Consider the following 12,889-nt stretch of genomic DNA (forward strand, 5'->3'; position numbering starts at 1 on the left):
TACTAAATGCATTAATGCAGATATTCACAAATATTTAAAGGGGGGGGGGGGGGTGAAATGCTATTTCATGCAGTTTTTTACACTGTTAAAGAGTTGGATTCCCATGCTAAACATGGACAAAGTTAAAAAAATTAAGTTGTACGTTTGAAGGAGTATTTCTGTTCCAAAAATACTCCTTCTGGTTTGTCACAAGTTTTGGAAAGTTTTTTTCGAGTATGGCTCTGTGTGACGTTAGATGGAGCGGAATTTCCTAATATGGGTCCTGAGGCACTTCTGCCGGAAGAGCGCGCGCTCCCGTATAGCAGAGCAGAGAGAGCACAACAGACTTCACTGATCAGAGCGAGAGCGTCACAAAATGTCACAAAAAAACTGTGACAACCCTGCACAGATTACCAAAAAAAAAACAGCATTAAGGGACCAGTGGATGGAGTTTATTTTTACAGAGCATCAACGGAGTTGTGCAAGTGTTTGTGTTTATTCCCTGCATTTTGAAGATGCTTGTTTTACAAACAAGGCCCAGTTTGACGACGGATTTGCACATTGTTTATTTCTTAAGGATAATGCAGTCCCAACTAAAAAGGGTCACGATCGTGTGTTGGAACCGCAGGCGGTGAGTAAAACTGCTTCAAATATCTCTGTGTTGTTAACTTAGCAATCAGCGCGTAAGCACATCAAGTAAACAACATGCGATGTTGTCATCAAACTGCACTTTCCACATGTACAGCTTAAAAAAAAAAAAAAAAAAAAAAAAAACGACAAAGTGGAACTTAGTCATTTTCCAAAACCGCTAAGCAAATATATACAGTTTCAGTACATACCACAGAGAGACATTGTTGCTGATGCTGCTCTTGTTAAATTTCAGCCTCTGGATCTGATTCTGGATCATAAATATACGCTGAATCTGACTGTTAGCCATGGTTTGTTTTGGTTGGTTTTTCCTCACGGTAATGTCACAGCTTCCACATACTCTCAACGCAAAAGCCTACTCCACGCCTCCAGCCGGTCGTGTTTGTCCGGGAAAAAACGGTACAGACTATCTTTCTCTTATGAATGTAATAAAACTAAAGACTTTTTGGAGTTATGAAGGATGCAGTACTACTCTATAGGTAGGCTACACTGTAAAAAATTTCTTGTTGTTTTTACAAAAACTTTTTGGCAGCTGTGGTTGCCAGAATAATTTTGTAAAAATACAGAAAACTGTAAACACATTTAAGTCAAAAACTGTTAATTTTACAATATAAAGCTGTAATTTACAAACAAGAAAATGTGAATATAAACCAGTAAATTCAACAACACACAAAATTAAATCTGTTTTGTACCTTGAAAATACTGACAACCACCATAATAATAAAGATGGTACTGTATAAGAGAAAGCCACATGAAGTATCAAAGCTCATCACAAGTAGCTTCACCACAAGCAGAAGTATATATTAACATATAGAAGGTGCACATTTATGGAAACACAAAACACCATCATGGTAACACACGTGATACTTAAATAATGCAAAAAACTTTCATTAAGCAACAGAAGATGTAACATAAAGCTCAAATGTACATAACTGATAACAAGAACTATTTAAAAACATGATTATTTAAACAAAATACTTTCAAACGTGGAGTGTCACGCAGGGAATTCTGGGAATATCAGTTTACAGTTTTAGACTGTAAATTATACATTGATTTGTTCTTTTTTTTACTTCTAAAAGCTGTATAATTAACAGAATTTTACTGTAAATTTTCCCGTACTATATACAGGGAAAAACTGTAAAAGATTTGTTAGATCTTTTACAGTTTTTCCCTGTATATAGTACGGGAACTTACTGTTAACCTATTATCAGTTTTTTTCCGTAGCGTTTTTACAAAATTTTACAGTTAAAATTACACTTATTTTTTACAGTGTACTCAAGATTAACAGGATATTGAGTGAAAACGAGCATTTCACCCCCCCCCCCCTTTAAATATGCTCTTTCTTCCAGACAAAACTGTGCAGTCAGCAACAGCTGCATGATGTCACCAGTAATAATGATCTAACTCCTTCAGATGAGTGCTTTTATATGCTGCTATTTATTGAACTGCACAGCTTGTTATGATTAATAGTTTGTTGCATGATTTGCGGTTACTAAAAACCTATGTTTTGACTCATAGTCGTGACTAGGCTCTGGGTATTTTCCTTTGTCCAGCCTGTTTACAGTAAAGTACTGACACTGGAAAAAAGTATTTTCTTCCTCAGTATTTTTGTCGTTCTCCAGTACAAACACCTAAACACTAAAACAAGATACAGTTATTTGAAAAGCAAAATGACAAGATTACAAGTCATGTTTCTGAAATACATCTAAATTAAGTGATTTTACACTTAAAAAAAGTCTGCCACTTAGGTAAGAAAAATACTCTTGTTTCGCCAGACATTTTTTCTCATTTTCAGCATCAAGTCGTTTAAGGAGCTTCATAGAAAACAAGTTATACATAGGTAATTTTGCTTCTCAGGTTAATGTATCTTGATTTAAAAATGTTAAGACTTTTGTGTTGGAAAACAACGAGAATACTGAGAAAGAAAGTATTTTTGGAGTAAAGTATAACGGCTGCCCATGACCACTTGATGGTGCTGTCAAGCAGAAATTGGTGGTCTGTCCTTTAAAAAGTTGATAAAAGATTCATAAAACAACATAGGGACACCTACTTCTGTTAACCATTCAGCTCTCAAGACATAAAGGCACCTGTATTTCTGTGTTTCTGGTTGTTTAACCACAGTTTAATGTGGACACACAGCAGGCCAGGGGTTTCCAATCCTGCTCCTGGAGGGCCACTGTCCTGCAGAGTTTAACACCAATTGCACACCTGAACCATCTAAACCATACCTGTCAAGTATCCCGTTTTGGCCGGGAAAGTCACGTATTTTACCCTTCTTTCCCGCCGTCCTCCCGTATTAGTATTTTCCCGTAAATCTCCCGTATTTATTTATTTTTATTTTAACCTGCGTTATTAATAAAATAATAATAATAAAAACATTCCCAATCTGAGCTCTGTCACTAGTCTCGCGATAACTGCCACCTGTAAGTAGCCTGTCGCGAGGGGTGTGTGAGGTCAGGTGACATGAGTTATAACGCGGGAAAAACAACAACAACAAAAGAAAAAACCGAGACGGATGATGGATGCTACGATAGAGAGTGACGGCACACCTGCCAAAGAACCAAAACCCATGTGTAAATACCAGGATAAATGGGACAGCGAATTTACTTTTTTAAAGAATGCAAAGTCTGCAACAAATTTGTACAACAACTCACTAAAAGAGTAAAAGAAAAGTTATGTGAAATAAAAAGAAAAACTGTAAAAGAAAAGCAATATGAAATGAAAAGAATGTGTGGAATGAAAATAAAATGTAAATGTAAAGACAAGCAATGTTAAATTAACAGAAAATATGCAAGCCTTTAAATAAATGCTCTTCACATATACCCTTTTGTGTTTTCATTTGGGCTATAACACCTGCCTTAAAATGTAAGGGATACTGGAGCTTTGTTGGGGTGGTGGGACTGCTTGCGGTGGGCGCCGGAAAATTTCCCTTATTTTCAAATTCAAAACTTGACAGGTATGATCTAAACAAGTTTTTACTAGGCATACTAGAAACTTCCAGACTAGTATGTTGAGGCAATTTGTCGCTAAAATCTGCACGAAGGATGAAAAAGAATGCATGGGATCTGGAAAAAAGATCAAAAGGAAATAAGACACTGTTTTTGGTTATACGTACCTTGGACTCATGGCTCCTTATTCTAGGATTGACATACAACAATCTGACACTTGCACCATATGGCATTCATCTTGCTCAAATGCTGCTACTTACAGGAAAAAAAATTGATTTTACTTAGTTGGATCAAGAATAAACCATCTTTGATTTGTTTGAGAAAAGCTTCAAAATGATTCCATTTGAGAGAACCCGTGTTTGACTAAAAGGGAATGTAAATATGTTCAGATATATTTGGTCAGCTTTTATTCTCTATATGCCTAGATGGTATATTTTAAGGGTCAAACAAATCTGTGCAATGCAAAACACAAATGAGCCATGTGAGGGAAATTGCTTTATTTTGATTTGATTTGAGAACTTTACTTGTTACTGTTGAAAAAAATAAAATAAATAATAATAATAATAATAATAATAATCCATGACTATTAATAAGAACACACACACGTACATAAACTTTATTACTTATTTAAACAAACACCATACCCTATTCTTAATTAATTAATAAATACATTACATATTACTAATCAAGCGTAATATCACTAAGCTAATGTTGGCTTATTACTGTAACGTTAATTAAAAACTCGTCACCCCAACAGTGACTCTCAGCATGACAAACTTAGTTTTGCACGTAATGTACTGTAGCTACTGTTCAAGAGTTTTGACGGTAAATGACAAGACGAAAGCCAATCAAATCGTGGGATTGGCCATCTGTAGGTTTAGCTCTCAGCAAAATAATCCAATTAGGAAACTCGCCTTGTGGAGTTTTGGCCAATCATCGAGCCACTTGAAGAGACTATCCCTCCCCTCTACCAAGACGCACAAGTCTCTGAACCGAAGGATATCTCGGCCTCCCTACAGAAGCTGACTGTTCGGATCTATGTAATGATTTATCCCACACCATGATCCCATACCGATACGAAATTTAGACATATTTAGTCAGTAAATCGACAGATTTGTTCAAGGACATTGGTTGGCGTCAACCATGCGCAAAAATTCACGCTATCAAAGCAGAGAATCGCCGTAAACGGAATGATCGTGTCTCACGTGAAGTCACCCTGATTGTTTGTTTTTAAAGAAAGCGACACGCACATCGGCTCCGAAAATATCCGCAACCAAGAGACCGAAGTGGGAACGAACGCTGACATCCGCAGTATATCTGGAAATGTGAGTATGGGGACGTGTGGGCCTCGGGTTTGTTCGACGAGAGCTCGTGCTAAGCTAACCAGCGCGAGCCTGCGCGTGATTTCATTGCTAAGTACGAGGCTTGTTGTGTAACGAACGAGCAGACACCCAAGAGCGAGTATTAACGATACTAGACTGACATTAACGACCACTTTTAGTTGGGATACAACAAAGAAACATTTGTTGTTGTTATTGTCTGTAAATTCCGAGGTTTAACGCTGTTGTTTGTCCGGTAGCAGCGACAGACAAACAAGCGCGCGTCAAAAATAATCCCATCGGCTCGTGCTCACTGTTAGTACGAATTCATTGCATTATGTAATCACCTCGGGTCCTGTCAGCTCTCCTTCTGATTCTCTGACATGGTTAAAGCTTTTCTCACTCTCGTTTAACGCTCCATTTGTTCTTTTACCATACATTGTGCTGGCTTACATTACCATTGGTTTTATGCTTACCACAGTTGGTTACTTTTGCCTCTTTGGGTGTTTGCAAGTAAGGCCTGCGATTCATGCTGAAATTGTGTCGTTTTATCATCGGATGTCTTGCAAAGCCTCCTAAGTTATATTATTGATTTTTTTGTGCTATTAATTAAATGCAACAAAATGTGATTAATACGTAACTGTAAGACGACTGCTGACTTTAGGATTAGCAAAAAATGGAATTGATGGAGAGTATAAATTTGGAGTCCTTCATAATGTGTAATACTTTGACATTATATATCTGGCTTCAAAAGATGAATGGTGGCCAAGAAGTTAATGTCTTATGTCCTTCCATTTATCTTATTTTTTTAATGCATATTCATGTTCACTTTACCTCTGATACAGTTTGTAGAAGTGTCAGACTCATTTCTGGATACGAGGTTGTCTAATCTTTATTTCACTTTTTATATATTGCAGCAGTGGCATCTAGTTTCTTTTGCAAGTGATGTTTCATATCTTGTCTAGGACAGCATTTTTTTTAGGCTGACTAGGAATTGACTAGGCATTAGAGATAACTTTATGACTTCAGATTGTGTTCTCAGATGCACTAATGTTCAAAAGTTTGGGGTCAGATTTTTTTGAATTCTTAAACAATGCCTTTATTGAACAAGCATGTAGTAAATTGATAAAAAGTGACAGTTTAATGTTGGAGTAACTCAAACTTTGGCACTGTGTTCATCTGCAGAGAGATTAGATGTCTGATTTTAACTGTAGATAAAGTGCTTTGGTCATCATTTGTTAACCCGATCGGTACGGCGGTAGACTGTAGTCATGACCAAATGACGACAGCAGTTAACTTTCTTTATCATGATCGAACACTGCAAAACTTTGACCCAGCCTGCAGTTCAGATAGTGCTGAGTTTGCAGTTGTTGGTTTGATGCTTATTGCTGAAGCATGGATTTGCATGAGTGGGGAGGTTGGAGGATTGACAGTGTAAGAAGAACAGATGAGGGGACCCCTTTGTTTGCTCAGTGGCTTTCTTAAGGTCCGTCCAGATCTGTGACAGGCACAGAATTATTGGCAGAAACTGAAGCACAAGACTGCCATGCAGATCTGTTGTGATGGCAATGGAATGGCTTGCACTGTGGGAAAACGTTTTGCCCAGTGAAGCTGAACGCTTGTGCAAGTTAGTTAATGTGAAAATGAAAATTCTGTTATTTACTTACACTTTTTTTTACAAACCTGTATGACTGACTTCTGTGGAACACAAAAGGAGATATTTTGAATAACTGTTTGTGTCCATACAAAAAGTCTTAGGTGTCTGGTGTTGTTTTGCACCCCATTGACTTTCATTGTTTGGACCAAAATAGTTCTTAAAAATATCGTCTTTTGTTTTCTGTAAACAGAAACAAAGTCATACGGGTTTGGATGTGTGTTTGACTTCATATTGGTTGGGGTCATTACATTACAGAAGACAAAAGTCATGGAAAAATATATTTAACCGCTAAGAATTGTTGACACCTTTTAGGTGTTGTCCTCATGATGGTTGGATTGAGGCTATTATGTTAGATAATTTTAAAATGGCATTTAAATATGCATCATCATAATGACAGTCACAGGTATCACTCTTATTTTCCTGGCATGCTCTTAATGTGTGTATGGGTCACAATCAGGTCTTGTGGATCACCCTCTTCTTGCTGTCATCATGTTGTCAGCGCTGAACCAGCTCTCCTTCTCACAGATTAATGTCAAGGCCTGAATAGGTGGTGCGTGAGGACCACAACAGCGTGAATGCATGGACAACGTTTCCTATACTCTGAGAGTATTTGTATGTTTTATGGGTTTGGCAGGGTGGTGTTCAGAATGACTCAGGATTAACTCTTTCTTGACCACTTCCCTGTGTGTGGGTGTGTGAGAGGGTGTGCACGCATGTTTATGCTGAATGTCTGACATAAAGAGGAGCTTTAGTAAGGCCTGGCTTAAAAAATGCATGCAACATATACTACCCTTCAAAAGTTTGGAGTCAGTTATTATTTTTTAAGTGATCAAAACTAACCATAATGGCTCAAAAGATGCTGTTTTTTTTTTTTTTTTTTTTTAAAGCTTTCAATATATCACACAATCCTTCTTGAGCACCATCCGCATATTAAATGATTTCAAAGCATCATATGTCACTGAAACAGGTAAATTGACAGCTAAAAATTCAGCTTTGCTGTCACTTTAATAAATTACGTTTTAGGATATAATGAAATAGAAATGTGGCTATTCTTTGGTCATAAAACTTTTTAATATATTATAAAATATATTTTTTTTTCGCAGTGTCCTTATGTTACAGCTTCAGGGTAAAAACTTCATCCTTTCTGGTTGTATTTCAGATGACTGGTAGGTCCATTGCTTTTAATCTTAATGGAATCTGCCTGTTGTGTTTTAATAGCCAGAGTTTGTGGAATATTTCTGAGTTGGCTTTATAAGTGGATCAGTAAATGCAATACGTCAGATAGCTATAAAAAGCATGTTCAATCACCTTGAACTATTCACTAATGGATGTTAAGTAGTCTAACCATTTTGAAATCAATAATAATTTATCTTGCAGTTTGTTTAATTTTGTAACCGTGCTACTACAGTGTATACCCCAGTTTATAATATTTTTATTTCAAAGTAGCAGTTCTGTTTTGTCTTAAGTAGGTTGTATATAAGTGGATTGTTTAGTGCTATAAAAGCAGGTTTGGCTGACTGATGCCAGCTGAATGGACAGTTTTCATTAGATCTTGATTCAGAAGTTTCATGAGTTACTGAAGTACTGTCTCTTCACATTCCCTTGGCATCTCTTTGTAAATGTATACATCACGGATAGTTCACTCAAAAATAAAAACTCCTCATAAAACATTTGCTCACACTCATGTCATTCCAATTCTAATTGGCTTTTCTTTTTTGCAACCAAAAATATTAAATTGTGAGTGAAGTTTTTGCTGAGGTGGCTAGGCCTATGTATTTACATGTTTTCTTACTACTATAGTACATAATGAAGATGAGTTAACATCAAAAGGTAGGCTATTTTATAAGGGATCCTGCAGTACAACTTACTGAAATGTGTTGTGTAAAAGCTCATTCAGTGTTTCAAACTGCGGAAAACGTGTAAAGCTTGTAAACATTGCAACGTAATATAAATTTACTTCAGAATAACCATTCGGTGTCCAGAAGCTAGAAAGAATAATTACAAAGAGCATAAATTTTCTATAATTATGTGCTATTGTATTTTCATATTTTTACTTTAAACTGTGTCTACATGTTTCAACTCAACCTATAAAATTGCATTTTACTAATTAAGAAAAACAGACTGAAAGTATGTAAGACATACACTTTTAAAGACAAATGTGCTTGACCATTCAGTCAGAGGTTCTTTTAAAGAACCATCTATGTCTCAACTTTTTATAATCCGAAGAATCACAAAAACCTTTTGTGAAACACAAAGGTTTTTCAGATTTTATTAAGATTCTTTGGCATCATGAAGCATCTTTGTTTAATAGTGTATGACAACATTTACAGGATGTTGAGGAGGAGCCCAAACTGGCCAAGTGAAACTTATGGTCCAAGATAATGAACAATTCCTTGTGACTCTGTATTTCAAGTCGGAAAAGACATTTAGTAGACAAGAAGGATCAAAATGCTGATAAAGTAAAGATGATGAGACATAAGCAATATGACCGTATCATTGAAATGTAAAAAAATGAAAAATAAATAAAACATGTTTATGCTGTGTCACCTAAAAAACACAATTTGGCACCAGTGTAAAAAAAATATATATATTTGTAATTACAGTAGATCTGTATTCACCTCCATTATGGATTTGCTTGAAATTTACAACCATGCAGCAGTTACAGATTATGGTTGGGCGATATAGTGTTCACTATATATTATCATTGTTTTGCTCCTAATATAAAATTAGGCAGCATTATGAAAATGTAAAAAAAGAAAAAAAGGAATCAGGTTTAATTCAATATCACTTAATTTTGGATGTATATCACTTATAATACATACAATCCCCCCCCAAAAAACAATCTCAACTATTGCTGTAAAATATACAGCAGTTGGTACAACATTACAATAAAAGGGCTATTAAAGGTTAAAATTAACTGATTTATATACAAATGCTAAAACTACAGTGTTTTTATAATAATAAAGTTACAATTACATAATTATATTTCGACTCCATTTTATTAAATCTAAACATAAATGGTGGCTGTCGTAAATTGACAGATTTAGCCTCACAAATGAAACTGATGAATAGGCCTATGTTGTATGGTGTCTGCATATATTTAGCAAAATGCTCCTCTAGAGTGACTAAAGAGTTTATGGTCACAGAATAAGGTTGTTTCTTGGGTAAATGTGACATTATTTGACATCGTTTACAAACTGTTATACTGACACATTTCTGCAGTTGAAACACAGATTGAGTGCAGGATACAGATTTTGGTAAGTTAAGGAGTTTGTTTCATAACAAAAGTAAAAAAGCTTATTGCCAATTTATAAATATTTTTTTTTTTGGGATTGAATGTGCGCTACAATGTTCTGTTCATTAAAGGGGCCATATGATGCGATTTCAAGTTTTCCATTCTCTTTGGAGTGTTACAAGCTGTTTTTGATCAGATAAGATCTCTAAAGTTGCAAAGACTAAAGTCTCAAGTCCTAAGAGATATCCTTTATAAATTTAAGAATTGTCGACAACCCCCTAAAACGCCTCGTTTAAACACGCCCCCATGTCTACATCATAATGTGGGAAGATTTGCATATAACACTGTCCATATGTTCACGCAAAGAAAGAAGGCTCAACATTCTCGCTGTAGAATTGTTGCTGCCTCCATGTTGTGGAGACCCTGTGTGATTCATTGTGAAAGCGAAAACACTTTGTTTGGTCTTCCAAAAGAGGACATGAATAGAAATCAGTGGTTAAGTTGTATTAACAGCACTGTTCCAAAACAGTTCAACCCAAATTTTCAGATGTGTGTAGCACATTTTTGGAGGACTGTTTCGTGATCCTGGGAGAGAAGACTACAATGCTGGCTAAAGTGCCTTTAGGCTACATGATTAAATGATTTTCCACTTATGATTCAACTGTGAGTTTTAAGCAGTGTAGAGTAGCCCTTGTTTGTCATTTTCATGAATGCAGACATGGTTTTATGTTTACGCGTCGTGATGCAACGTGTAAAAAGACAGTATAAGTAATTATAATCCATAATTATGTCCCCACTGGATGCAACAAATGGCTTGTTTGTAATGGATTTTATTGGTATTGTCTTGTCACGCCGGTGTTCTGAGCGGGACGTTTTTTTTATTTATAATTTTTTTTCACTTTCACATGGCATCACAGTATGAGGAGGGGTGTAACACTTCAGTCACGTGCTTGAGGTATTCGACCAATCACAATGCACTGGCAAAGTCGGGACCAGGGCATAAAAACTGCATGTATCGAAACAGCAGTAAAATATGGTAAAAATCTCTGAAAAAGTTTAACTTTGCCCAAAAATAAGGTTTAAAACGCCTTTTTCCCCACAGGTTATACTTTTACTACTCCGAAGTCTTCACAGGTCCAAAATTTTGTGCCCGAACCCGAAAGAGACCATTAATGTACTACACAGAACCGACCCGGACCCGTCTATTATTTCAAAAGCTGGACCTGGACCCGTGTAGATCCGAGAAATGCCTAACTGGACCCGACCTGGACCTGTATATTATTTGAAAGCTGCACCCGCCGGGAAGACACAGACCCGACTGGTCCCGATTGTCACACATTCCACCTTAAATTGCTATTGCAAGTCAATAAACCTGTTGCAAAAAATACAGCTTTTTATCTTACCTAATTTAAGGAGCCGTAGTCTCTCTTCCTTGTACCTGACTGCCTGTGATGCATCAAAAGTCCACTTGAAGTAACGGTGATGGATGACAAATGCAACTGTGCACATGTACATTCTGACTCGAGTTTACTCGCATAATAACTTTGACTGTTTGCCCTTTTGAACTATAATTACACCACTGACGTTATTTATTTGCTATCATCTCTCTGCTCTGCGTCGAGTCTGAATCTGACCAATACCAACACTTTTCTTTTCCTAATTTTACAAGTTGCAAGTTACAAAAAACACAAGCAGTGTCTCCGAGTCCGATGACTCTGATCGCACGGGTATTACACACAATGTTAAACAGACCTTCGACCCGAGGTAATGGATTCGGACCCGACCCGGACACGGCTGATCATTTAAAATATATACCCGAACCCGACGGGTCTCTGGTGCACTGTGAAGACCTCTACTACTCAGCACAAGGGTTCTTTTGCCAAGAACTGAAACAAATCCTCAATGTCATGATATAAAATGCTTTAACTACCTTGGTAGCCCAGTGCCTTCTCGTTATCACCCTCTTCTATTTGAATTCCATATGATCTTGCACACACCGCATCTGTCACCAAACCGTCTCTGCTGTCGGATGTTTCCTGGCTTGACTGTTAAAAGCAGATGATTGGCTTTCCAGCGGTAGGGGTGGGACATATGCATACAACCGCCATCTTTGCCATTACGGGTTTTCCTTTATATAGTTGTATTGAGGATTGAGAGAGTGGCATGTCTCTTATAAATTGTCTCTGGCACTGGATAGCTGGCCAGTCAGAGCACACCTCGCTTTTCAGACCAATGAGCTTAGTAAAAAACGATGTGTTTCCCAGAAAGGTGGGACATAGAGGAGAAACAATAATGTACAGTATGTGGAAAATGTGTTTTTACATTTATTCATTTAGCTGACGCTTTTATCCAAAGAGAGGACCGTGGAACCAATCAAAAACAACAAAAAGAGCAATGACATAAGTGCTGTAACAAGTCTCAGTTAGCTTAAACACAGTACACGTAGCATGGGCTTTTAAATAATATAATAAAAAGAAAACCGATAGAATAAAAAAAGAATGGAGCAAGCTAGTGTTAGAGGTCTTTACGCACACACATTTTGGTTTGAAAAGTTTAAACTTTTGAAACTTAATCCACAAACACATTTCATTACACCAAATACACCAAATAATGTGTTTTTCATATGACCCCTTTAACTGAAAACAGGCTTGACTAATCGATCCTTGTGATTTAAGATCGATCGATCCAGCTCTAACAGGGGTTGATGAGCTTTTTTTTGTTATATTTGCCCAAATAACCAAAAAATATGCACGTAAGTCTCTCTAGCATATTTTGTGCATAAAAATGTATGTTGGCAAATACTGCTTTCTGTTATTTACTGTATATTCACACAAAAATTAATTTTCATTTCCTTTAGAATCTCGAGAACAAAAATCCCTTTTATCCTTCTCAAAATTACTAGGTGTAATTGTATGTAGTATTGTGAAATTTCCCTATTTGTACTCCATTTTTGACTATTTCAGTTCCTTGACAGCAGTAAAAATATTTTGAAGTATTGCCTTTACGCTTTTGTCATTACTTGAAGCCAGTATCAGGTCATCTGTGCTCTAACAGAAAGGAAGCGCTACTGGTTTTGGAATATCTTGTGATGATGTTTTACTGA

General features: G+C 36.6%; 1 protein-coding gene across 6 annotated transcripts in view; it reads left to right on the forward strand.

The window, feature by feature from the left end:
- The first annotated feature begins 4,493 nt into the window (after positions 1–4,493).
- ppm1bb (protein phosphatase, Mg2+/Mn2+ dependent, 1Bb) overlaps positions 4,494–12,889 on the forward strand; it is a 35,248-nt gene continuing 26,852 nt past the window's right edge. For 3 of the 6 annotated variants that reach the window (XM_052611476.1, XM_052611477.1, XM_052611478.1), the window contains exon 1: positions 4,541–4,900. The gene's annotated coding sequence lies outside the window, so the exon portion shown is untranslated. Of the gene's footprint in view, positions 4,901–12,889 lie in introns of all 6 variants that reach the window. The other 3 variants (XM_052611475.1, XM_052611474.1, XM_052611480.1) reach the window with 3 other exon arrangements.

This window comes from Carassius gibelio, chromosome A12 (assembly GCF_023724105.1).
Source record: "Carassius gibelio isolate Cgi1373 ecotype wild population from Czech Republic chromosome A12, carGib1.2-hapl.c, whole genome shotgun sequence".
NCBI lineage: Eukaryota > Metazoa > Chordata > Actinopteri > Cypriniformes > Cyprinidae > Carassius > Carassius gibelio.